The following is a 25,999-nucleotide window of genomic DNA, read 5'->3' as shown; positions in this document are numbered from 1 at the left end:
GAACTATCCTAATAATGAGAATGTAAGAGGGAAATAGAAAGCCTGTCTAGAGTACAGGCGGGGGTTGGGTGGAGAGGAGGGAGATTTGGGACATTGGTGATGGGAATGTTGCACTGGTGATGGGTGGTGTTCTTTACATGACTGAAACCCAAACAAAATCATGTATGTAATAAAGTTGTTTAAAAAATAATTAAAGGATTTCCCTGGCACCTCCACACTCTACACATAAGAGCCTGAGACAGGCTTCTCGCTGCCACACCCCGCACCCCTCCTAGGGTGACCAAGCCCAAGTGGAGAGCACACAGGTGAGTGCTTTCCCCAGCACCTCCACACTCTACACGTGGGAGCCTCAGACAGGCTTCTTGCCACTGCACCTGTGCCCCTGAGCCTGAGCTGAGTGCAGACTGGGTGAGGAGAACCCTGCACCTGACCCACTCTGTGCCGCTGGGACAGGCTAGGACCAATAGACTGGGTGAGCTTGGGCCTGCCACGTGGACCATTGGCTAACCTAGAGCAGCCTATCCCCCTGAGCCCTGGAGTGGACCTGAGACTCCCCAAGGGCTGAGGACAGTTAATATGTGGCTTTGACTATGAGAATTTCTTTTGCTGAGGCTAGGAGGGGGCGGAGCTCCACTGACTTCCAGAAAGGGGAGGGAAAATAGAAAGCTAGGCTCAGTAGTGCTCTCAACCATTGTAGCCAGGAGCAGAACTGCACTGGCTGGCAGGAATAAGGAGAAGAAAATTCACAAGACCCACTGAAGGAGGGCTGATTTCCAGATAGAGGAGGGGGGCGAAGGAGCTAGGCTCAATAGCGCCCTCCACCATTGTGCCCAGGAGAGGAACTGCACTAGCTTACAACAAAAGGGAAAAGCAATGAATCAGGCCACATAAAGAGCAAAGGAGGAAACAAACCTCAGCGAGCCTACCAAACAACCCCCTCTAGAAACACGCAAAAGGAGGGGAACCATCCCCATGCCACAGGGGACCAAAGCAGGCTGAATTTAGAAGGCACAGCACTCCAAACCACACCAATAAATGCAAAGAAATATGGGTAAATCAAGGAGAACCCTAATATCTGGAGATACAGAGATAAACCCTAGCAAGTTTCCAACTTCACCAAAACGCACAGATATATGCGAAGGAGACCTAAAAGCAGCCATGAAGAAGGAAATGCAAGAATTGATAAAAGAAATGAAAGAAACGCTAGCTACCGAGTATTAGAAATCTATGGATGAACAAATCAGTAAAATTAAACAAGAAATGTTATAGAACATGAGAGATTCCATACAAAAAGAATTGAAGGAATTAAAAGACAAAGTAACAAGCCTTACAAGTAGAAACACAGAGTTGGAGAAGCACATTGAAGAACTCAAAGGAAAACTGCAAACAAAAATGACCAAGAAACCAACAAAGAAATAAAAGGCAAAGCAAAGGAAGGAAAAGTCCACTATCTAATTAACAAGGACAAAAGAAACAATCTAAGAATTGTGGGTTTACCAGAAGGGGAGGAAATAGGGAAAAGGGAAGAACAAGTAGGCAGAGATATAATAGTAGAGAAATTTCCCACCCTCTGGAAAGAAACTTCAGTGCAAATCCAGGAAGTGAAGAGAGTCCCTAATAAAATAGACCCTAATAAACCAACATCAAGACATATAGTAATTCAACTGGCAAAAAAAAGAAAGAAATAAAGAGAGAGAGAAAGAAAGAAAGAAAGAAAGAAAGAAAGAAAGAAAGAAAGAAAGAAGCAAGAATATAGATTAGAAGAGAAAGAAAGAGAGAGAGAAAGAAAGAAAGAAAGAAAGAAAGAGAGAGAGAGAAAGAAAGAAAGAAAGAAAGAAAGAAAGAAAGAAAGAAAGAAAGAAAGAAAGAAAGAAAGAAAGAAAGAAAGAAAGATGAACTCCTTAAAGCATTAAGGGAGAAAAAAAATCTCAAGTACAAAGGAAGGGACATAAGAATCAAACCAGATTCCGATTTGAAATAATTCAAGCAAGAAGACAGTGGAATGACATATTTAAATGACTGAATGAAAGAAATTTCCAACCTAGGGTCTAATACCCAGCAAAACTATCATTCATTTGAGAGGGCAGACTAAAAACATTCTCAAACAAGAACGAACTTGAACTATTTGTGCAAACAAAGCCAATCCTAAGCGACCTAATCAGAGACAAATTACACAATCCAAACGCCCGATTGTAACAAAAACCACCCTAAACAACACAACTCTACAGCAGTCATCTCTGTCAATAATCTCCCTAAATGTTAATGGACTAAACTCTCCAATTAAAAGATGCATAGTAAGGAACTGGATTAGGAAAAATTAACCGGACTTCTGCTGTCTGCAAGAAACACACCTACAACTACAGGATAAATACAGGCTTAGAATAAAAGGATGGAAAGTAATTATTCAGGCCAATGAAAACAAAAAAGAGAAGGGACAGCCATTCTTATACCAGACCAAATTGCATTCAACATCAAGAAAGTGATCAGAGACAAAGAGGGTCACTTCTTACTGATCAGGGAAACATTAGATCAAGAAGTAGTAACCCTGGTCAATATCTATGCACCTAATGTAGAGCCAGCAAAATATATGAGGCAACTGCTTGCAAATCTGGAGAAACACATGAAGGGAAATGTGATAATAGTAGGGGACCTCAATACTCCACTATCACCACTGGACAGATCCACCAAACAGAAAAATAGCAAAGAAATAAGAGCTCTAAATGAAAAATTAGAAGATCTAGGGCTAGTAGAATTATATTGGGCCCTCCATCCCCAGAAAGCAGAATATACATTCTTTTCAAGCCCACATGGAACCTTCTTCAAAATAAACCATGTCTTAGGATACAAAGCCAAACTATATAAGACCACAAATATAAGGATCATTAGAAGCACCCTATCAGATCACTATGCAACAGAGGTCAAAATTGACTTCAAGAAGAAGCAATGCAGAAAAACTAATACCTGAAGATTAAACAACATGCTGCTCAACAACAGCTGGATCAAAGAGCAACTCAAGGAAGAAATAAAAAGATTCCTTGAGAAAAATGATAATGAAAAGACAACTTGTCAAAATTTGTGGGACACAGCAAAAGCAGTAATTAGGGGGAAATTCATAGCAATACAGGCCTGTATCAAGAAACAGGAAAATGACAAAATCAACAGTTTAAAGGATTACCTCAAGGAATTGTAAGAACAGCAGCAGAGAAATTCAACCACAACCAGAAAGCAAGAAATAATAAAAACGGGGCCGGAGAAACAGCATGGAGGTAAAGTGTTTGCCTTTCATGCAGTAGGTCATAGGTTCGAATCCCGGCATCCCATATGATCCCCCGTGCCTGCCAGGAGAAATTTCTGAGCCTGGAGCCAGGAATAACCCCTGAGCACTGCCGGGTGTGACCCAGAAACCAAAAAAAAAAAAGAAAGAAATAATAAAAATCAGAGAAGTAATAAACAACATAGAAACTAAGAAAACAATACAAAAAATCAATGAGACCAGAAATTGGTTTTTCGAAAAGATAAACAAGATACACAAACCACTGGCAAAATTCACCAAAATAAAGAGGGAAAACACCCAAATCAGTAGGACCGTAAATGAAAGGGGAGAGATTACAACAGAGCCCCAAGAAATACAACATATCATGAGATCACATTATGAACAACTATACTCAGTTAGGCTAGAAAACCCAGTAGGAATAGACAGATTCCTGGAAAAATACCATCTTCTGAGACTGGAAAAGGAAGATCTAGAAAGCCTAAACAGACCAATCACCTCAGAGGAAATTGAAGATATAATTTAGAAACTCCCTAATAAAAGTCCAGGCCCAGATGAATTTACAGGTGAATTCTATCAAACATTCCAAGAAGATTTACTACCACTTTTCCATAGGCTCTTCCATACCATCAAAAAATAGGAATCCTCCCCAACTCCTTTTATGTGGCTAATATCACACTCATTCCCAAAGATGGCAAAGACACCACCAAGAATAATAACTATAGACCAATCTCACTAATGAACATAGATGCAAATATACTCAACAAAATCTTAGCAAACCAAATCCAGCACTTCATCAAAAAAAAATCATACATAATGACCAAGTGGGTTTTATACCAGGAACGCAAGGTTGGTTCAACATACGCAAATCAATCAACAATATACATCACATCAACAACAAGAAAGACAAAAACCACATGATCATATCAATCGATGCAGAGAAGGCTTTTGACAAATCTAACACCCTTACATGTTAAAGACACTCAGCAAAATAGGGTTAGAAGAAACCTTCCTCAAGATAGTTACAGCTATCTATGTAAAGCCTACAGCCAACATTATACTTAATGTTGAGAAACTAGAAGCATTCCCACTAAGGTCAGGAACTAGGCAAGGCTGTTCACTCTCTCCACTCTTATTAAATATAACCTTAGAAATCCTAGCAATAGCAATCCTACAAGAGAAGGGAATCAAAGGAATCCAAATTGGGAAAGAGGAACTCAAACTATCTCTATTTGCAGGCGATATGATGATATACATTGAAAACCCTAAAGAGTCCACAGTAAAACTCCTAGAAACAATTAACCAATACAGTAGAATGGCTGGACACAAAGTCAATACACAAAAGACAGTAGCGTTTCTATATACAAACATTGAAGTCAAGGAGAGAGAGATCAAAAATACAATTCCATTTAAAATAGTATAAAAAAATATTAAGTACCTAGGAATCAACCTTACAAGGGAAGTGAAAGACCTATACCAGGGAAACTTCAAAACACTCCAGAAAGAAATTGAAGAGGATCTTAAGAAATGGAAGAACATCCCATGCTCATGGATAGGTAGAATTAACATAGTCAAAATGACTATCCTACCCAAACTACTGTATAGATTTAATGCAATGCCAATCCAAATTCAGACATCACTCTTTAAAGAAATAGAACAATCAATCACAAAATTCATCTGGAACCTCAAAAGACCCAGGATATCCAAACACATATTGAAAACAAGAAGCTGGGTGGCATCTCCTTACCTAACTTGAAACTATATTATAAAGCCATAGTGATCAATACAGCATGGTACTGGAACAGAGACAGGACCTCAGACCAGTGGGTCAGAACAGAATTCCCAAACATAAACCCCCAGATATACAGCCAAGTAATATTTGATAAAAGAGGCAAGAACTTGAAATGGAACAAAGAAAGTCTATTCAACAAATGGTGTTGGTACAACTGGAAAATCACATGTACAAAAGTGAAAATTGACCGATACCTCACTCCTTATACAAAAGTCAACTCAAAATGGATCAAAGACCTTGAAATCAGACCCAAATCTGTATAGTTTATGGAGAATAAAATAGGTAGAACACTCGAAGACCTATATATCAAAAAGGTCTTCAAGAATGAAGCACCAATGGTGAGAACTTTAGCATCAAAGATAAACAAATGGGACTACATCAAACTAAAAAGCTTCTGCACGGCGAAAGAAACCTTACTTAACACAAAAAGACAGTTAACAGAATGGGAAAAATCTTTTCACTCGACATATCAGATAAAGGGCTGATATCTAGAACATACAAAGCACTCAGAAAGCTGAGCCCCCCCAAACCAAACAAAGCCATAAAAGATGGGGAGATGAAATGAATAGACACTTCTCTGAGGAAGACAGAAGGATGGCCAACAAACACATGAAAACATGCTCACCTTCACTCATCATCAGGGAGATCGAAATCAAGACAACTATGAGGTACCACCTTACACCAGTGAGGATGGCTCACATCAAAAATAATGGGAACAATCTGTGTTGGCGGGGATGTGGTATGAAAGGCACTCTCATCCACTGCTGGTGGGAATGCCCCCTAGTCCTACACCTGTGGAGAACAGTCAGGAGAATGCTCAAAATTGAGCTGCCATATGACCCAGCAATTGCACTCCTAGGTATCTACCCCCAAGTTGGAAGGACATTCATTCCAAAGTATGTGTGCACCCCACTATTTATTTCAGCACTCAGTATAATAGCCAAGTCCTGGAACCAACCTCGATGCCCAACAACAGATGAATGGATCATTAAGATGTGGTATCTATACACAATGGAATACTACATGGCAGTCAGAAATGACACAATAACAGACTTTGCAGCAACGTGGATGGACCTAGAACATATTATGTTAAACGAAGTAAGTCAGAAAATGAAAGATAAATACAGAATGATAGCACTATTTTGTAGCACCTAGAACATACACCTTATAGACAACTAATACTCAACAACCAAATAACAGGGTTTAACAGGGTAGAAACTCCAAACACTGTAATAGTCAACATATACTCGGGAGTAGGGTCCAAAATACAAGAAAAAAGAGCAACACAAACTCTTGACAACACATTATACCACAAAGAAACCAGCAACAGCAGAAACAGCAGCATTGAGAGAACAGGTATGTAATCAGCTTTCTAATACAAAGGCCCATAATAATCCCTTATACAGGATCTTATACAGGATCACAGGTAAAGACCACGGGAAATCACTGACTCCAATGGAAACGTCTCATAACACTATGTTTTAATGCCTTAATATTACTATATTTAAAATAACCTCTCAGCTTTTCTATCCACAGGCATTCTTGGATACAAAGGGTGGACAAACTAAGATGGCATCTTGGGGCCCAGTCACACAAGATACCATACCCAGCTTGCACTATGAGAATGTCCCAAGAAAACTCTTTAACATACACTTTATCTCTAGGTTATACCTGATTTTAGGATTTGAAGCACGTGACCAGTCAGACCATCGAAGGAGCAACTGTGACGTACAAACTTATACTACAGGCCCTACTCATTGAACACATTCAAGCAACCTAGCATTCCCTTGCTATTTTCTCCTCTCTTCTCACTACTTTCTTTCTTATTCTTTTCTTCTCTTTCCCTTTCTTTCTTTTTTTTTTTTTTTTTTTTGGTTTTTGGGCCACACCCGACATTGCTCAGGGGTTACTCCTGGCTGTCTGCTCAGAAACAGCTCCTGGCAGGCACGGGGGACCACATGGGATACCGGGATTCGAACCAACCACCTTTGGTCCTGGATTGGCTGCTTGCAAGGCAAACGCCGCTGTGCTATTTCTCCGGGCCCTATTTTTTCTTTTCTATACCTTTCTTCTCTTTACCTTTTTTCTTTTCTCTTCTCCCTTTCTTTTTTTTTAATTTTTAATTATGAGAACAAGGATGCAAAGAAAGAGGACAAGGTAAAGTTACAGTGGAAGGACAATCATCCATAACATAAGTCTCAGAAGTCCCCTTGCTGATAATTAACTTTGAAATTTCAGCCAAAGAACATTAAGATAAATAAGACAGAATCCATGTAATTAATTTGTCCCTCAAGTCCCCAGATTGTAACACATTATAATATTTCTTAACAGCGCACAAGGCAATCTAAAGCCATAAAACTTACATAACTTCTTAAACATTACAGGCATAGTATTTTTTTACATTCCATATACAGGCATATTAGCTTAAGTTAACCTCAAATTTTAAGTGGGTTCTTTTTAAGGATTAGAGTCAAAGGAGCACAGTAAAAATGGTGTTAGAGTGGCAATTGTTGTTTGCATAGGCCCACCAAAATATGAGGGACATAGAAAGAAATAACCTTGGCCTAAATACAAAGAGACCAAACCCCTGAAGTTTCCTGGCACAAGACCAACTCTAGGATCCAGACAAGCTAGATTGTCCAATCCAAGACATTGTCTGTAGTGCCAACACACTTTTATTTTTCACACAGTCTCTGTAGTTGGTATCATGTTTCTGTATTAAAGATCCTGGAATCTGCATATCCTACATTGAAGTCAGGATGTGGAGCGTCCTCTTCTTTCACCTCACAATCAAAGGGCAATGCAGGGAGCCCTGTCCTGTAAGCAGGTCGTTGTTGTTGTTAAGTCTTCTCAGTATTAAGGGAAGTCTCTCTTGAGCAGGTCGATGTCTGAGCAGTGTAGGGTCTTCCATGGTAGAGGATTGCTTCCAGGTGATGTTATATACCAGCCTGGATGTTTCGTGAATGGCTTCCCTGGTTCAGGGGTGAATGGAAAATGCCCTTTCTTCTGAGGTCTGTGCCAGGTCGTTATGTCAATATTCAGGGTGTAAGGTCCCTTTGCACTACAAGATTTGTGTGTTCCAATCTCTATTAGATAGGATCTTATTTGTATGTATAGTATTTTCCCATTTTAATGTGCCTATGCAAAAAAGGAGCAATGCCACGTGATGTTATTGGCGCATATGGGGGCCATAAGAACAATTCCAACGATTTCCATGATATGGTTCAATCGTAAGCATTAAACTGGGGATTCTTTCACCAAAATTCCTTGCTAAACAGCTCAAAAAGAGAAGATAAAAACTGGTTAGAATCGTCACTGTATAAGACAATATTTAGTAAGAATTTCTCACCCCCTCCCCCCAGGGCCTGATTAACCAGGTGTGGCCCTGAAGACCCACCTAGTGTGTGGGGGATCTTGGTCCCCTGGACTAAGTGGTCAGCCCAGGGGTCTATGGCTAGCTGTCCTGCCCAGAGCCCCCAACATACCAGTCAAACACACCCAGAAATCCTGGCATGCGGAGTGTTCTGAGCCCAGCCTTGCCTATGTAGTTTTTTTTTTCTTCTTGCTAATTTTTTTAATTTACATCAGTAGAGCCTGTCCAGAGACGAACTACGTTTAGATGTTAAAACTTACATTCCTTTTATTCTCTGGACTCCTAATGGAGCTGTATTCTATTCTAAGGTTTGTAAACCACTTAGAGCCATGTGCATTGTTTTCAAGATCAAACCTATCTGATACCTGTATGCATGCTGTACGCATGTGTACATTACTTATGTGCATACAATGTACATGGTACTTATATGTACAAACAGTATACATGGGATTTGTGTGCACACAGTGTGTGCACACAGTGTATACGGTAATTATATACATAAGCAATACTGAGGAGCACTACTGAGCATGGCCTAACTCTACCCCTCAAAAATAAAAATAAAAAAAAGTCATTTAAATTGGATTTTCAGGATAATTTTATTTGTATTGGGGCTCAGATAGTGAGTTATCTTCTGTTTGAATAAAAAAATAAACATTTTTTTCAAGTTTCTATTTATGTGTGTCCTAGCTGCCCATTGTGTTTTATCCAGGCCTACTTGGGTTGCTGTCACTAGTACAAACCAAGGTATGAAATTTCCAATGCTGTCTACACCAGTTGTTACAGATGTCTGGAAGGGTCCCTTGAACTTCAGGTGTGTGTGTATTTGTCTGTGAGCACACACATACATGTATATGTCCTAATTGCCACTTCCAATATTAGGCATATCTGCCTGGATTTGGATTCACACTAGCACCTATTTAACTTCCCTCTCAGCTAATTACCTTACAATGAACCCATTTTGAGGGACAATCAGATTAAGAATGGTGACATTGAATGGCTTGCCCCATCTGGCAGCCTTTCCTCGCACCTTCTACCTTCTTCCTTATATACTGATGAAACACACTTCCTTTCATCCTTATGAGAGCCTCTGAGAGGAGGCTCTCTCCTCTCACTGAAACCTCTTGCTAACACACTTGCGGTGGTCTCTCACACCCATCTAAATGGCCAGATGCCTGCCGAGTCCTGAAGCATTTCTGGAAGCTGCACTTGGGAGCTGTTTTCCGTCCACCCCCAGTATCTTCCCTGGCCTCTGCAGGCCCAGTTTTAGCACTCTGGGGTGGCATCCCTTGTTAGTGATTCCTTTGCATGAGGTCAAGTGCTGTGGCCCCCCCACTTCTGATATTGCTGATTCCTACCAGTATAACCCTCTAGATAGGGCCACTCAATGTTTAGGATGTACTAAAGGGTCCGAAGACTATTGACGAGGTAGTACCCACTGACCTGGTGCCCCTATAAAGGATGTTTATTGTTCCAGATGAAGTTTCATAAGTGTTTGATACACTTCTTTGAAGAATGTCATGGGGTATCTTTAGGAGGGATTGCATTAAATCTGTATAATGCTTTGGGGGTATTGCCATATTAATTATGTTAATCCTGCCAATCCATTGAGCAGGGTATGTGTTCCATTTCCATGTGTCATCCATTTCTTGGAGCAGGGCTTTATAGTTTTCTTTTTATAGGTCCTTCACGTCTTTGGACAAGTTGACTGCAAGATATTTGAGATTGTGTGGCACTAATGTGAATGGGATTGCCTTCTTGACGTCCATCTCTTCCCTATCATCATTGGTGTATAAAAAGGCCATTGATTTCTGTGTGTTAATTTTGTAGCCTTGCTATATGAGTTTATTGTCTCTAGAAGCTTTACCAACACATCTCTGGAGAGATAAGAATCTAATCTAATCTCTGAAAAGGTAAGAATATGTGTCAGATAAATAGATGTGACTTCTGTGTTATTTTTTTAAGCCTGGCTTATTAGCTCTAATGAATAAATCTGCCTGGAGCAGCATTTAAAGATCAGTGAGCTTTTATCTTCTCCGTTCTTGGGAAATAGACTAGGCAAAGAGTGGGTAAAGGAAGGTCCTGGGAGGTGGGCAGGTCTACAGGAGCAATGGTACCCAGGATCAGAGGTTAAAGAACATGTGAGGGGAGCTCCTTTCTTGCATGACAAATTTCATTCATGTGTTCTGAAATAGGGATGAGAGACCCAACTTGGGATCATGACCCACACATGTGTGTGCATGTGTATGTGTGTACATATGCATTTCTGCATGTGTATTGTGTGTTCTTAGCAGAAGCAGAGATGCAGTTAGAGTGTAGACCAGATTAAAAGCTTAATCACTGGAATAAGAGGGGTTAGAGTAATAGCACAGCAGCCAACCCAGGTTTGATCCTCAGCATTCCATATAGATTCCCAAGTACTACTAACTGCAGAACCAGGAGTAACCTCTGAGCATTGATGGGTTTGCATCCCCAAAAATTCTGGGATCTCAGGAGATAACTAAAGCTGCAGAGAGTGAGCAAGTGTGAGGCCTGTGTTGGAGCTCCATTATTGTATATCCCCCAACAATGCAGGGCAACACTTATGCAGGAGAATGATGGGTTATCAGTATGAGTATTCACATGACTACAGACTCTGCCTGCTCTGAGCCTGGACCTTCAGTTCTGAGCACCAGAACATGGCCCGGATTGGAAAGCAAGGAAGATTAAGCAGGATCCTTTCGAGAGTGAAAGTATCAGGAGTCCTTGGGATACTCTGAGCATAAAAAGAAAATATTGAGCTTGTGGATTTGGTCTCCCTTTGAGCTGTGGGGAGCTGCTGTTAATTTTGCTGCGTCCCACTGGGCCAGATAAGGACTGAACCTTCTCACTAAGTTGCACTGTTTCCCCTAAAGCCCCTGGGTGCCTATTTCTCCATAGATTACAAAAGGAGAACTATAAAGGCTGAACTAATAATGGTGTCTCCACTTTGTCACCATCTCCTTATAAAGTATTCTAGAGTCTGGCCAATAAAGTTTGAAAATGGTTTTTAATTTAAAAAAGTCTCATAATGGCTCCTTCCTTCTTGATTGAAAATATATTCAAGTTGATCTGAGTGAAATTACTTTTGCTTTTGACAGGGACTAGCTGCAGAAATCATGAAGAGTAAGGCAGTATATAGTGCTGGGAATGATCCCTCTGGAAAATAAAAATCCAAATGTTGTAAGTGCTGGGTTACTGATCTTACTCTAATCACACCAACCCTAGGTGTGATCTTGTGATAGTATATTGGATTTTTCCTTACTTGGTATTATTCACACACCCTAGGGTGGGATCTGATTCTTGTCAATAAAATCAGAGGTCTGAGGAAGGCTAATTCTTTGGTCTTCTTCCACTGAGCTGCCCTCCTTCTTAGGAGCAGAAAAGCTTGGGTGGTTTGAATTCCTTGATTGAAATCTGGATTTCCTAAATGGATTTCCTAAACCCATTCTTGAACCTCTCAACTGTGTCAATTATTTCCTGAAATATTTACAACTGGAACTGTTCTCTCTGTCCTAATTGGACAAGATAGTGAAAATTGCCTTTGCTGTCTGGGAGCTTGGGGGGAATCAAACCCCAACTAATCTCCTAGAGAATGTGTTCCTTCAATGATAGTGGCCTGGGTGTTTCTAACCCCTTAAATGGATGGGTCTGATGAAACAGGATAGAGGTGGAGAAATAATACATGAAGCATTTATAATTAGAGTCAGTCTGCTTTTTGCCTCATGGCCTTTCTGCCATGTGCTCTCTCTGCACCCGCCAAAAGCCAGAACTGTTCTCTTCGTTGAAACCGACTCCCAATACAAGGAGGGGGAGATCAAGATAGAATAGTAACTATTCAGTGGGATTTTATATATCAAAAGAAGTTATTAGGAAGGTAGAATTGGAGGAACACCTTTGGGGGTTGATAACTGGGTACTATCTTATACCCAGGACCTCGCACATGTCAGGCATGTTCTCTATTAATTGACACCAAATCTCCTACCCCCAATACCCCCATGGGTTTTATGTGGTTTGTAGGCTTGTGACCTGGTTTTTCTGTCTTTCTGGATTTCACCCCAAGTGTCCTTGTGGGATGTGACTTTGGAGCAGGGTAAAAAAGATTTTCCTTAAGTTGATGGGGGTCTTCACTTTCTAGGCTTTTTGTACCATCTCCTTGTTGAAATATCTTTCAGTCTATTTGAGCTCTCACTGCATTGTGTAGACAGAGCTCTATTTGAATCATGTTTTTTATTTCACCTACAGTAATGCAGAATCTGTACTTACTGGTACTTATTTAAGAACCCACATATAGTCAATATTATAGGCTCTTATAAAAGAAGGAAAAACAGTTTGCAAAACCATTGGGAAAAGGAAACAGGTTGACTTAAGCTCCCCAAAACAAAAAAGACAGGAGAGGTGAGGAATGTTGGTCCAGGTTAGAAGTGAACCTTTGTTGCATGTCAGCCCTTGAAGGGGTTCACTGATGGAGGGATGGAGGATGAGGTCTTTCCCCTCCAGCTTGGAGCACGCATCTGCCACCCTGTTCAGCCAGCAGTTCTGAGGTGAAGTGGCAGGTAAAAGGCTAGCTGACAGTCAGGTTTGTGAAAATATCATCTTTATTCGGAGGACAAGACTGAAGTCAAAAGCCTCAGCATCAGTTCCAGCCAAAAAGCCCCTCACCTTCCACAGACCCTTGCTTTTATTCCCCAGAATCAGGTACCACCCAATGGTGGGAGCAGAATCAGGTACCACCCTAGGGTGGGAGCATAATGCCAGGTCACACCCTAGAGTAGGGCACAATCACCGATCAGTAACATAATAATCCATTGAAATGTTTACATACACAGTAGACCTTGAGTGAGAAGCTGTTTTAACCATTCCAGGAAAGAGGCGTTCCTTGACATGAGGGGGGGAGAGGTGTGGTGAGAGCCTGCTCAGTTGCAGAGGTGTGAGGCCTTCCAGTAAAGGACTTGAGGAAGATGAGAGGGATAGGTCACATTGGGGAGGGTGTAGCCTTGAAATAGTACCTGGAACACAATCTTGTATGTAATTAAGGTGTTTAAATAACTTAAAAAAAAAGAAAAAGAAGGAAGGAAGGAAAGAAAGAAAGAAAGAGAGAAAGAAGAGAGAAAGAAAGAAAGAAAGAAAGAAAGAAAGAAAGAAAGAAAGAAAGAAAGAAAGAAAGAAAGAAAGAAAGAGAAAAAGAAAGAAAGAAAAGAAAGAAAGAAAAGAAGGAATAAAAAAGAAAGAAAGAAGAAAGAAGAAAGAAAGAAAGAAAGAAAAAGAAGAAAGAAAGAAGAAAGAAAGAAAGAAAGAAAAGAAAGAAAGAAAGAAAGAAAGAAAGAAAGAAAGAAAGAAAGAAAGAAAGAAGAAAGAAAGAAAGAAAGAAAGAAAGAAAGAAAGAAAGAAAGAAAGAAAGAAAGAAAGAAAGAAAGAAAGAAAGAAAGAAAGAAAAAGAAGGGATAGTACATTGGGATGGGCTTTTGCCTTGCACATGGCTTACCCAGGTTTCATCCCATCCCTGGCATCCCATAGGGTTCCCAAGAGCACCCCACATAGAAGTCAAAAATAAAAAGATCTCTAATTTTTTTCCTTTTGGGCCTCATCCAGTGATGCTCGCTCGGGGTTTACTCTTAATTCTGCATAAAAGAATCAAACCTTGTGCTGCCTGGAGACTTTTTGGGTTGCTGGGACTGAACCTGGGCAAGCACCTTGCCCTCTCTCTGTACTCTCCCTCCAGCCCTGAGATAGCCTCTTCTTTGCGATTTTGTTTTGTTTTTGTTTTTTGTTTTTTTTTTCCACACCTGGTGGCACTCAGGGGTTACCCCTGACCCCTGTGTTATAATTCACTCCTGGCAGTGTTGGGAACCATATGGTGTGCCAGGAATGGAACCTGGACTGTCTGGGGTCGTCCACATGCAAGGCAAATACCTTACTGCTGTGCTATCAGGAGGGCCTGAGAGAACCTCTTTTAGTCATTCCCATTCTCAATTATTTTGCTTAACCTGATCCCTGCTGGTTCTTCCTAATTTGCAGAAAAATAAAAGTTAATTTTTGGATCAATATTTGCTTGTTTGTTTGTTTCTGGGTCATACCCAGCAGTGCTCAGCGGTTACTCCTGGCTCAGAAATCACCCCTGCAATGCACGGGAGACTATATGGGAGGCCGGGATTCGAACTACCGTCCTTCTGCGTGAAAGGCAAATGTCGTGCCTCCATGCTATCACTCCGGCCCCATTTTTGGATTAATTTTTATGGGTGCTCTAGACTTATTGCATTGACCCCACATAAATTTTTTGGGGGGAGGGATTTGGACCACAACATGAAACCCTCAGGGTTTCCTCCTTACTTACTCTGTGCTCAAAAATCACACATGGTAGGTTAGGGGACCATATGGAGTGCTGAGGATCAAACCCGGGTCATCCCAGGTCTTGCAAGCAAACTCAATATGCTATGCTATCAACTTGCCCCCAAATCACATTTGACTGTTTGGGGCTTTTGTTTGTTTTAGTTTTTGCTTTGGTCACACCCATTGGCACTCAAGGAATTTTCCTGCCTCTGTGTTCAGAAATAGTTTTCATGGGGCCAGTGTGGTGGCGCTAAAGGTAAGGTTTCTGCCTTGCCAGCGATAGCCTAGCACGTACTGCAGTTGGATCCCCTGGCATCCCATATGATCCCCCAAGCCAGGAGTGACTTCTGAGCGCATAGTCAGGAGTAATCCCTGAGCATTACAGGGTGTGGCCCAAAAACCAAAAAGAAAAAAAAAAAAGTTTTCAGGAAAGCTCGGGGAACCATATTGGCTGCCAGAAATTGAACCTGGGTCAGTCCTGGGTTGGCCAAGTGCAAAGAAAATGCTCCACCCTGCTGTACTATCACTTTGCACTTCCTGATCCCACGCAAATCTTTTATTATTCATAATCATTTTCTTCCTGAAAGATCCAGCACAGTTAAGGAGAGCAGTGAATTGGACCACTCAAATGTTGATTTCATCAAGTCATTAATGTCTAAAGTGTAAATTAAATGAAATACACATTTAAAAAAAAAAGAAAGAAAGAAATAGTACCTGGAAATCCATAAGTCACTTTTGTTACAAGGAGATTGAGCAGGCTCATGTCAAGTGTGAGACAGACGGAGACCAGTTTCAATGAGAGTAGCTAATGTGACTATGGATAGTGGTACAGAGCTGGGTGTAGCTCACAGAAATCAGATCCCTCATTCTTCCTCATGCTAAAGGGGCAGCGTTGCACCACCAGAGCTCAGAAGGCTGATGATCTTGTCCCACTGAGAGTTGTGGGAGTGGAATGAATATTTGTCTCATAAGCAGCATCTGGGCTATGTTTTGTCATTCCCTTCAATTGGTTTTTCTGAGTCATCTTTTGGAAGATGACAGTATGGATGGTGATAATGAGGTCTCTGAGTGATTGAGGGGACTGGTAGAGGATGAAGAGCTGGCAGCAGATTTGAACTTCCAGGGGCTTCAATTCATTCTCCTCATGGACAGAAAATCACCCATCTGGATGCGGGTAGGGCCAGGAGCCCAGAAGGACTCCCCCCAAAATGCATGTTTTTTCATACATGTCCATGTGCGCCTGTGAGTGTCTGTGCCATTCTCTTCTGAGTTTCCATTGTGCCCATGATTCCCCAGAAAGGTCATACCTAGCAAAGTGCCACACTCCCCATGCTGCAACGCCCTTCAGCACAAAGATCTGATGTTTGTTTCTCTGAGTATCAATCCAGTCCTGCCTGGGGCGGCCCCAGGTCATGAGAACAGGAGTTGCTCCTGGCACAGCCCGAAGTAGCCCCCAAACAAGAGATTTGACTCCCGAAACTTTGGAGCAACAACTAATTCCCCAGACCTGCTGGTGTTTCTTTTTTTTTTTGGGGGGGGGGTTCCACCCGATAATGTTCAGGGGTTACTCCTGGCTCTATGCTCAGAAATCGCTCCTGGCAGGCTCGGTGGACCACATGGATGCCAGGATTCAAACCAAAATCCTTCTGCATAAAAGGCAAACACACTACCTCCTTGCTATCTCTCTGGGCCCCTGGTGTTTCTTTTCTAAGGACACTGTGACTCAACGTGCTGTGGGCTGAGTGTGTTTGATGAAAGTGCACCTGGGATGATGAAGGGGCGTTGCTAGGGGAACAGCTAAATCTTTTGCATGTCTCCTGCTCTCCAATGACAATTCTGGCTTTGATCTTTGCAGGGTGTGTCTCATTTCTGGTATATTATAGATCCCTGGTTTTGGGGGAGTGGATGCTTTTCTCTAATAACTTCAGAGAAAGCAGAGAAAGAGAAACACAAAACAGGATCCTAACAGGTGACCTTTCTGGCTATGCTCAGGTTACAGAGTCATGGAGAGGTACTGAGGGGCCAGGGTCAGTGTCCTTTCCAAGAAACCTGCTGTCTACAAATATTTTCTTTGGCTCTAATTTGATTCCTGCCTAATAGATATTTTAGTAATTATGAGTGAATGTTATTCCCATAATTTTGTATAGTATGTATTTGCATGTCTTATTGTATGTGTATATGTCTTATATTTTTTGTATATGGCTCTCTTTTCCTGACATTTTATACCTTAATTTATTATTCTTCATCATTCCCTCTTTCTTCCTAGTCCTTAATATTTTATTTATAGGAATCCTGTCACATGTGCAGATCGCCTCTTTCACCCACAGTTGCAAGCCTCCTGATTTTGGACTGAGGAATACATCGTTAACTGTTCCAGTGCTGTTTCCTGTATGAAGTTACAACTCATCTTCCCTGATTCATCAAATGTCTTTGGTTGGACTTTTAGGAGTTCTATACTCCTTATCTTTTTAGTGTCAGTTTTGACTGGGTAAAAATTTTTAGCGTTTGTGTGTGTAATTTTTTATGATTGGAAACCTTTGAGGAATATTTGATTCTATATATTTTAATTAATTTTAATTAACGTTTTTTAATCTTATAAAATTAATGTTGTATTTCATTAACGTCTTGCTTTTGTTACTTTCGGTCTGTAGGTTTATAGTTACATTATTATTGTTGTTGTTGTATCATTGTTATATTACTGTATATTTTATTGTTTATAATATTGTTTATTATTGTTGAATATTGCTGTTTACTAAAAAGGGGGAATTGTAGAGTATTCTTAGAATTATTCTATGTTATTAGTTCTGTGCTTGTCGTCCCATCTGGATCTTCCAAGTGGGGGTAATTGAGTGAGAAATAAAAGAGCTTGTGGGGGAGGCGATTCAGGTATTTGTGCCAGAGCTGACAGCAAGGTCAGTTGGCTGATTTAGCTGTCCTCAGACTGTCAAGAAACTCTCTTTGCCAAACCTTTGGTCCCCTAACTTCTTTGTCTGAAGTGAATTATTTGTGGCAGATTTGAATGAGGTTTAATCTTTCTTTCTGGGAGTTTCTTTTGGACTCGCAGACCACCAGCAAGGGGTTCGGCCTCTCCAACATGTTTTTGTAGTTTTATTTGTATAGATCCTTCGTGCCTTTAGTTAAGTTGACTGCAAGATATTTGAATTCGTGTGTAAATAATGTGAAAGGAATTGTTTTTCTAATATCCTTTTCTTCTCTATCTTTATTGATATATAAGAAGGCCATTGCTTTCTGTGTGTTAATCTTGTAGCCTGCCACTTTGTTATATTAATCTATTGTTTCTAGAAGATTTTTGGCAGTCTTTATGGTTTTCTAGGTATAGTATTATGTCATCTGTAAACAGTGAGAGGTTGACTTCTTCCTTTCCTATCTAGATAACCTTGATATCTTTTTCTTGCCTAATGGCTAGGGCAAGTACTTCCAGTATCATGCTGAATAGGAGTAGTGAGAGAGGGCAGCCTTGTCTTGTACCAGATTTTAGAGAAAAGGCTTTTTATCTTATCTCCATTGACAATAATATCTGCCATTGTCTTATGGTAGATGGCCTTGACTATATTGAGAAAATTTTCTTTCTTTCCCATGTTGATGAGACTTTTTTTTTTATCAAGAATGTGTATTAAATCTTATAGAATACTTTCTCTAGATCTATTGATATGATCATATGGTTTTTATTTTTGTTGATATTGTGTATAGTGCTAATTAATTTTATCTGAAGGCTACATTCCCAAACGCTAGCAACCTAACAAGGGGGTTATACAGAAGCAATTTAGCAAAAGCAGAAACTTTCATGAAAAAAGAGTAAATCTCAAAATCCTACATTCCCTCATTTCTTTTTCAAAACACTGAATGTGCTCATGTGTCTAGGTATTTACTCTTGTTGGTCATCATTTGTTACATACTCACAACTGTATATCTGCATTCTTTTTCTGGTATTGTGAGCTCAGGGAAGTTAGATATGCAGAGTGTCTTTCCCATTCAGATGACTCCATTGCAAAGAGAAACAAGAACAAGGTTCTTGCTTTTTCTTTAATTTTTTAATTTAAACAACTGTTGAGGTATAGAGAACAACACAACCCACACTGGTACAATTGATGTCAATAATAGTTTTAGTTCATTGATTTCTTGTCGCCCATTCTTGTCCTAATTACCCTGGAAGTTTTCCTGATGACCTTCCTGCTCCATCTTTTTACTAGAGACTTCACTATCTTAGAAGTCAGTAAAAGTGAGTGTGTTTGAAGGTCTGTCCTCTGTAGTTTCTTCGGGCTGTCAAAATACTGCAGCCTCTCCCCAACAGGGGATGAAATCTCATGATAACCTAAAGAGCAGTTAACTTGTTCATTTCAGCAGTTTTAACACCTGAAAGAATAACATCATTTGGAAAGAGAAATAGTAAACCAATCAAGTCCTGGAATAGGAAATGGTATAGCTCCATCCATGTTATCTGTAATGATTGCACGTAAGTTAAACAACAGAAACCAAGGCATGATAGCATTATCAACAAACATAGCCCTGAAATCAGAATATCTTGGCCATTCTCTATATACAAAAAAATGATGATTGTCATTAGCAAATTAAAATCAAAATAAATTAGGATACATTCCCAGTTTAAATATAGCACAATTTTGGGATATTGGTCTGTAATTTTCTTTTTTTGGTTGTAACTCTGTCTGATTTAGCTATCAAGGTAATGTTGGATTCATAAAAGCTATTTTGAAGTGTTCCCGTTTTTTTGATTTCATGGAAGAGTCTTGCCAGGATTGGTAGTAGTTCCTCTTGAAAGGTATGAAAGAATACATTAGTGAATCCATATGAGCCTGGGCTTTTGTTTTTGGGAAGACATTGATTACAGTTGTAATTTCCTCAATAGTGATGGAGTTGCTTAGATATGCTACGTCCTCTTTATTCAACTGTGGAAGGTTATAAAAGTCCAAGAATTTATTCATTTTTTACAGGTTTTTATTTTTATTATTTTTATTTTTTTTTTTTGGTTTTTGGGTCGCACCAGACTGTGCTCAGGGGTTACTCCTGGCTGTCTGCTCAAAAATAGCTCCTGGCAGGCACGGGGGACCATATGGGACACCTTTGGTCCTGGATCGGCTGCTTGCAAGGCAAACGCCGCTGTGCTATCTCTCTGGGCCCCAGGTTCTTATTTTTAGGGGCATAGAGTTTCTCAAAGTAGTTTCTGATTACTCTTTGAAGCTCTACAATATTGGTTGTGATCTCCCCCTTTTCATTTCTAATATGATTTATCAAGTTTCTCTCCCTCTTTCTTTGTTAGTTTTGCTAATGGTCTATCAACCTTGTTTATTTTGTCAAAGAACCAACTTCTGCTTTCATGATCTTTAGGATTGTTTTATGGGTTTCCACTTCGTTGATTTCTGCTCTCAGCTTGTTAAATTCCTTCTGTCTCCTCTTTTTGGTTCCTTTTGTTGAGCACTTCCTTTATATAAGCTGTGTCATTAAGCTATTCAGGTATGTTCCTTCTTCCTTCCTGAGGTGTGCTTGGAAAGCTATAAATTTTCCTTTCAGTACCATTTTTGTTGTGTCCCATAGGTTCTGATAGTTTGTGTCTTCATTGTCATTTGTTTACAGGATTTCCTCTCAGACCCACTGGTTGTTCAGTATTAAGCTGTTTAATTTCCATGTCTTAAAATTTTTCTTCCTTGTCCTTTGTAATTCATATATAATTTCAGAGCCTTGTGGTCAGAGAATTAGTCTGCAAAATTTCTATTCTCTTGATATTAAGGTGGTGTGTTTTATGTGCCAGCATGTAGTCTATCCTGGAGAATGACCCATGTACATTGGAGAAGAATGTGTATCCAGGTTTCTGGGGATGGATGTCCTATCTATATCACTAGGCCTCTTTCTTCCATTTCTCTTCAGGCTATATTTTTGTTGGGTTTCAGTCTGGTTGACCTATCAGTGTTGACAAGCGTGTTGAGGTCCCCCACAATTATTGTGTTGTGATATTATTTTTCAGATTTGTCAACAATTGTATTAAATATTTTCCTGCCCTTCATTTGGTGAATATATGTTTAGGAGAGTGATTTCTTCCTGCTGTACATAAACCTTGATTAATACAAAGTGTCCATCTTTGTCTCTTACAACTTTTCTGTGTATAAAATTTGTGTCATCTGATATTAGTATGGCCATTCAGCTTTTCTATGGGTATTGTTTGCTTTGATGATTTTCCTCAGCCTTTGATTTTGTGTCTATATTTGTTCTGACTATTCAGTGTGTTTCTTGTAGCCAGCAGAAGGTTGAGGTTTTGATTCATTTTGCCACTCTGTGTCTCTTAACTGGTGCATTTAGTCATTGACATCGAGAGAAAGAATTGTCTTGGGAGTTAGTGCCATCTTTATATCGAAGTTTGGTGTGTCTGGTCAGTGTTCTCTTAAAGTAGATTTCAGTTTTTCTTTTAAACTGGTTTTGTGTCTGTAAATTTTCTGAGCTGTTTTTTTTATCTGTGAAGCATATATACTTCCTTCAAACCTGAAAGTGAGTTTGGCTGTGCAGTATTCTAGACGAAGCATTTATTTCATTGAGTTTTGTCACTATGTCCACCACTGCCTCTGGCCTTGAGTGTTTATTGTGACAGGTCTGCTATAAATCTCAAGGATGCTCCCTTGAATGTAATTTCTCTTTTGATCATGCTGCTTTCAGTATTCTATGGATTTTTTCATTGTGACTAGGATGTGTCTTGGGGTGTTTTTCCTGGGGTCTCTTTTAGTTGGTACTCTTCGGGCTTGTAGGATTTGGTCGCATGTATTCTTTTGCTCCAGAAGATTCTCTTTAATGATGTTCTTGACCATTGATTCTCCCTGGAGATTTTCATCTTGGGTCTCTGGGACTACAGTGATTCTTAAGTTGTTTCTGTTGAGTTTATCAAAGACTTCTATTTTCATCTATTCATATTCTTTGAGTAATTTTTTTTTGTGTCTGCTCATTTGCTTTAAGGCTTTTCTACAATCTTTTCTGTTGTATGGAGTTGGTATGCATCGCATCTTCCAACTCACTAATTCTATACTTAGCTGCTGTAACCCTTCTTGAGAGCTTTTCCATTAAGTCTTTCCATCTGTCTACTGAGTTTTTCAGACCTTTTATTTGACCTGATATTTTAGTTTGGAGTTCTCTGTATTCTGTCTTCATATTTTCTTGGTTCTTATTAGTATTCTGTTCAACTCGATTTATGCTTTCTTTGAGTTCTGTGAACATCCTCCATATTTCTTCTCTAAACTCCATATCTGAGAGTCTAACTAGGTGGTTGGCCATTTTGGGTCATCAGAGTGCCATCTTCATTCTCTATGCCTGATGCTGGCCTGCATTGTTTTCCCACTGTCACACTTGTATTGTGGGTTTTTCTATGTGTTATGGTGGTATTTGTTGGCTAAATGATGTGCATGGCTCCAATCTTTTTGGGTGGGTTGACTCACCTCCAAGGAAGGGGGAGTTGTCCAGCAATGAAGCCTCACTAGATCAAGTCTTAGGCCCAGGCAGGCAGAACAGACAGAGAGGACAGTTGAAAGGGTTCTGCTGAGCTTCAGAGACCCAGCACAGTTCAGCTGGCTCCACCCTTTGTGGGCAGGTCAACTCACCTCCAAGGAAGGGGAGCCCAGGTGATGGAGCTACAGCAGATCAAGTTTCAGGTGCAAGCAGGCATAGCAGGCAAAGAGGACAGTTGAAAGAGTTCTGCTGAGCTTCAGAGATCCAGCACAGTTCAGCTGGTTCCATGCTTTTTGGGCAGGTCGACTCACCTCCAAGGAAGGAAAGCATCTGGCGATGGAGCCACAGAAGATGAAGTTTCAGGCGCAAGCAGGCAGAGAGGACAGTTGAAAGAGTTCTGCTGAGCTTCAGAGACCCAGCACAGTTCAGCTGGCTCCACCCTTTGTGGGTGGGTCGACTCACCTCCAAGGAAGGGGAGTCCTCCGGAGATGGAGCCTCAGTAGATCAAGTTTCAGGGGCAAGCAGGCAGAGCAGGCAAAGAAGACAGTTGAAAGAGCCCTCCACCCATTCTTCTGAAACTGAGCCAAGTCATTATGCCAATGTTCAGGGTAGAAGGCCCAACTACATTACAAAATTTGCATTCCTATCTCTATTAGATAAGAACTTGTTTGCATATGTAATATTTTCCCATTTTAATGTGCCTATGCAAAAGAGGAACAATGCCATATGGTAATATTGGTGCATCTGGGGTCTGAGGGAACAAGTCAACAATCCCCATAACTTGTTTCTAACATGAACTTTAAACAAAGAGACTCTACTCCCAGATTTCCTTATTGAACAGATCACAAAAAAAAATAGTGGGCACAATTGTCACTATATAAGAAGATATTTCATAAGAGCTATAGCTGTTAAGGGAATACATCTAATACAGTCAAAGGAGATATACATATCCCCTTTTTTTATACATGACACTTTTATGTCTTTAGAAATAGTTGTGGGGGAGGGTGTTGAATCCAGGACATCATTTTGGTCTGTGATTTGGCCTTCTGAAGTCTTCAAAATGACTCGCAGGTGTCCCTTATAAGATAATCTCTTTGAGTGGGGACTTCTCAGAAACTGAGTATGGTAGCAATCAAAGGTACACAGAGAAAGAAGGTGGATGACAGGAGACCACTGAGAGTAGATAAATAGAAACTGGGTATTGGTATCTTCTCAGGCTGAGAGTATTTTTTCACTTTGGAAGCTGGTTGGGCACCTACCATGAGTGAGAATAATGATCTGCTTCATGAGGAGCCAAGAGCTAAGGGTAAAAAGGGTTAAATGTGGGGTAATAGTTGGTGGGGTGAGGGAGTAAAGGAGTAGACATGAGCTTGTTAGGTGGTAGCCAAGGGGGAAGGAAAGTATACAATATAGACATTCTGTATATTGCAAGCATAGATTCAACCCTATGATATTCTATTAAACTATCTATACTATATGTGTGGGGGCTCTAGCCCCTGCATGGTTTCAGAATGGACTCTGGTGGGAAGGAAAGTTGCTGGTGACTTCCCAAGCCAGCCCCCTTGTGCAGAATAGGGATTGAGGAAATCCTGGGGGCCCCTTTAAACTCCTCTCCAGCACCCACATCACTGGACCCCTGGGCAGGCACCCAAGGATAGACCCGGAGTCTGGGAGGAAGGAGAGTGAAGGCAGCTGGGGGCACCCTGAGTCTAGCAGCCACCCCAATCTTGGTTAAAAGGCCTTCAGCATGAAGCCTCGCCATTCCCATGCTGGCAAAGCTTCTGGCTCCCAAAGAGGAAAGAATTCCTTAATGAACTAGAAGCCGGGTGTTCACCAGCCTCCTCCCCACACCCCTCCTCTTGTGCAGGATGGGGGTTGGGGAAAGCCTGGTGTCCCCTTTAAACTTTTCCCGGCACCTACCTTGCTGCCCCTCTGAGTATTGCCCAAGGATAGCCCCGGATTTCGCAAGGAAGGAGAGGGAAGGCTGTTGGGGGGAACCTGAGCCCCACAGCCCCCCATAAGCTTGGTAAAAAGGCCATTGGCATTGAGCCTTGCCATTCCCCATACTGGTGAAAACTTCTGGCTCCCAGAAGAAGAAAGAGTTCCTTAATGAGCTAGAAGCGGAAGTTCAACAGCTTCTCCCCACACCCACCCCTCATGTGCAGGGTTGGGGTTGGGGAAAGCCTGGAGTCTTTTATAAACTCCTCTTCGGTACGCACCTTGCTGGCCCCCTGTGTAGGTGCCCAGGTATACCCCGAATTCTGAGAGGAAGGAGAGGGAATGCTTTTGGGGGTAGCCAGAGCCCGCAGAACTCCCAAGCTTGCTAAAAAGTCCTTCAGCATGGAGCCTTGCCATTTCCCATGCTGGCGAAAGCTTCTGGCTCCCAGAAGAGGAAATAGTTCCTTAATGAGCTAAAAGCTGGAAGTTCACCAGCCTCCTCCCCACACTCACCCTCTTGTGCAGGGTGGGAGTTGGTGAAAGCCTAGGGTCCATTTTAAACTCCTCCCTGGCTTGACAGGAGATTTTAATCCATTGACATTTAAAGCAATTATTGACGGAATGGGCTGCTGTGCAATTATATTGTGTAAAATTGTTGCAATTGGGGATTTTGTGTAGTTTCTCTTTGGGGTTGGTTTGGTTTGCACAAATATTGTGAGTGCTTTTTTGTCTGAGAATGTTTTTAGCACTCCTTCCCATGTAAATGAGCATTTCACTGGGTATTGGTCTCTAGGTTAAAAGTTTCTTTTATTTAGTTGTTTGAATATGTCATTCCAGTCTTTTCTTGCCTAGATTGTTTCAATGAAAATCTGGTTTGATACTTATGTTGTTTTCCTATGTATTTGAGATTTTTATCCCTTGCTGCTTTAAATAGTCTATCTTTCTCTTTGTTTTATGCCATTTAGATTAATAAATGTATTGATGTCATTCTGTGATGGTTTATTTTGTTTAGCATTTTTATTTCCTCTTTGTTTTGGTAGATTAACCTCTTTCCCAAGGGTGGGGAAGTTATTTGCTATTATCTCCCTCACTACTTGTTCTTCCTCTTTTCCATTTTCTTTCCCTTCTGGAATTCCTATAATTTGGAGAATTTTTCTCTTGTCTTTGTTCATTAAGCATTTTAAGTTTTCTTCCATTCTTTTGTCTCTCTTTTTTGACTTCTATATCACTGCTGGCTTGTAATTTCTCTTCAAGTTTATTTATGCAATTCTCCACCTGTGTAATTCAGCTATTGAGGCTTGCTAACATGTTATTTATTTTCTTTAATTCTGTTTGTATGGATTCTCTCATATTCTGAAAGAGTCTTATTTGAGTTGGTTGAATTGTTCATTTATAGTTTTATTTTTTAATTTATCAGGCTAGTGAGTCTTTGATTTCATCACTAAACCAGTAATGTTGATTTTAATGTCTTCATCTATAAGGTTCAGACATTTGGGTGGACTTGGGGATTTGCCAGGATTTCTTCCCGAATCCCCACAGTAGATAGTCTTTTTTAGCTTCCCCATTGATCTTTGCATTTACTGGTTTGAGTGCTGGAGTATCAGGAATAATCTACCAATCTACAGTAAATCTATAATATAAATTGATAGAAAAGGACAGAAAATTTGGGGAAAGGAGGACTGATGGGTAGGATGGGGAGTTTCAGTAATGGCACTGAAAGCCAGAAAGAGGCTGATGGAAGGTTGGGAAGGGGCTCCGTTTGATCTTGGTGTAGGGATTTGGACGGGAGTCTCCCTGTTCTTACCCAACGCAGGTCAGA

The sequence above is a fragment of the Suncus etruscus genome, chromosome 11 (genome assembly GCF_024139225.1).
Source record: "Suncus etruscus isolate mSunEtr1 chromosome 11, mSunEtr1.pri.cur, whole genome shotgun sequence".
In the NCBI taxonomy this organism is placed as follows: domain Eukaryota; kingdom Metazoa; phylum Chordata; class Mammalia; order Eulipotyphla; family Soricidae; genus Suncus; species Suncus etruscus.
This window is presented reverse-complemented; position numbering follows the sequence as displayed.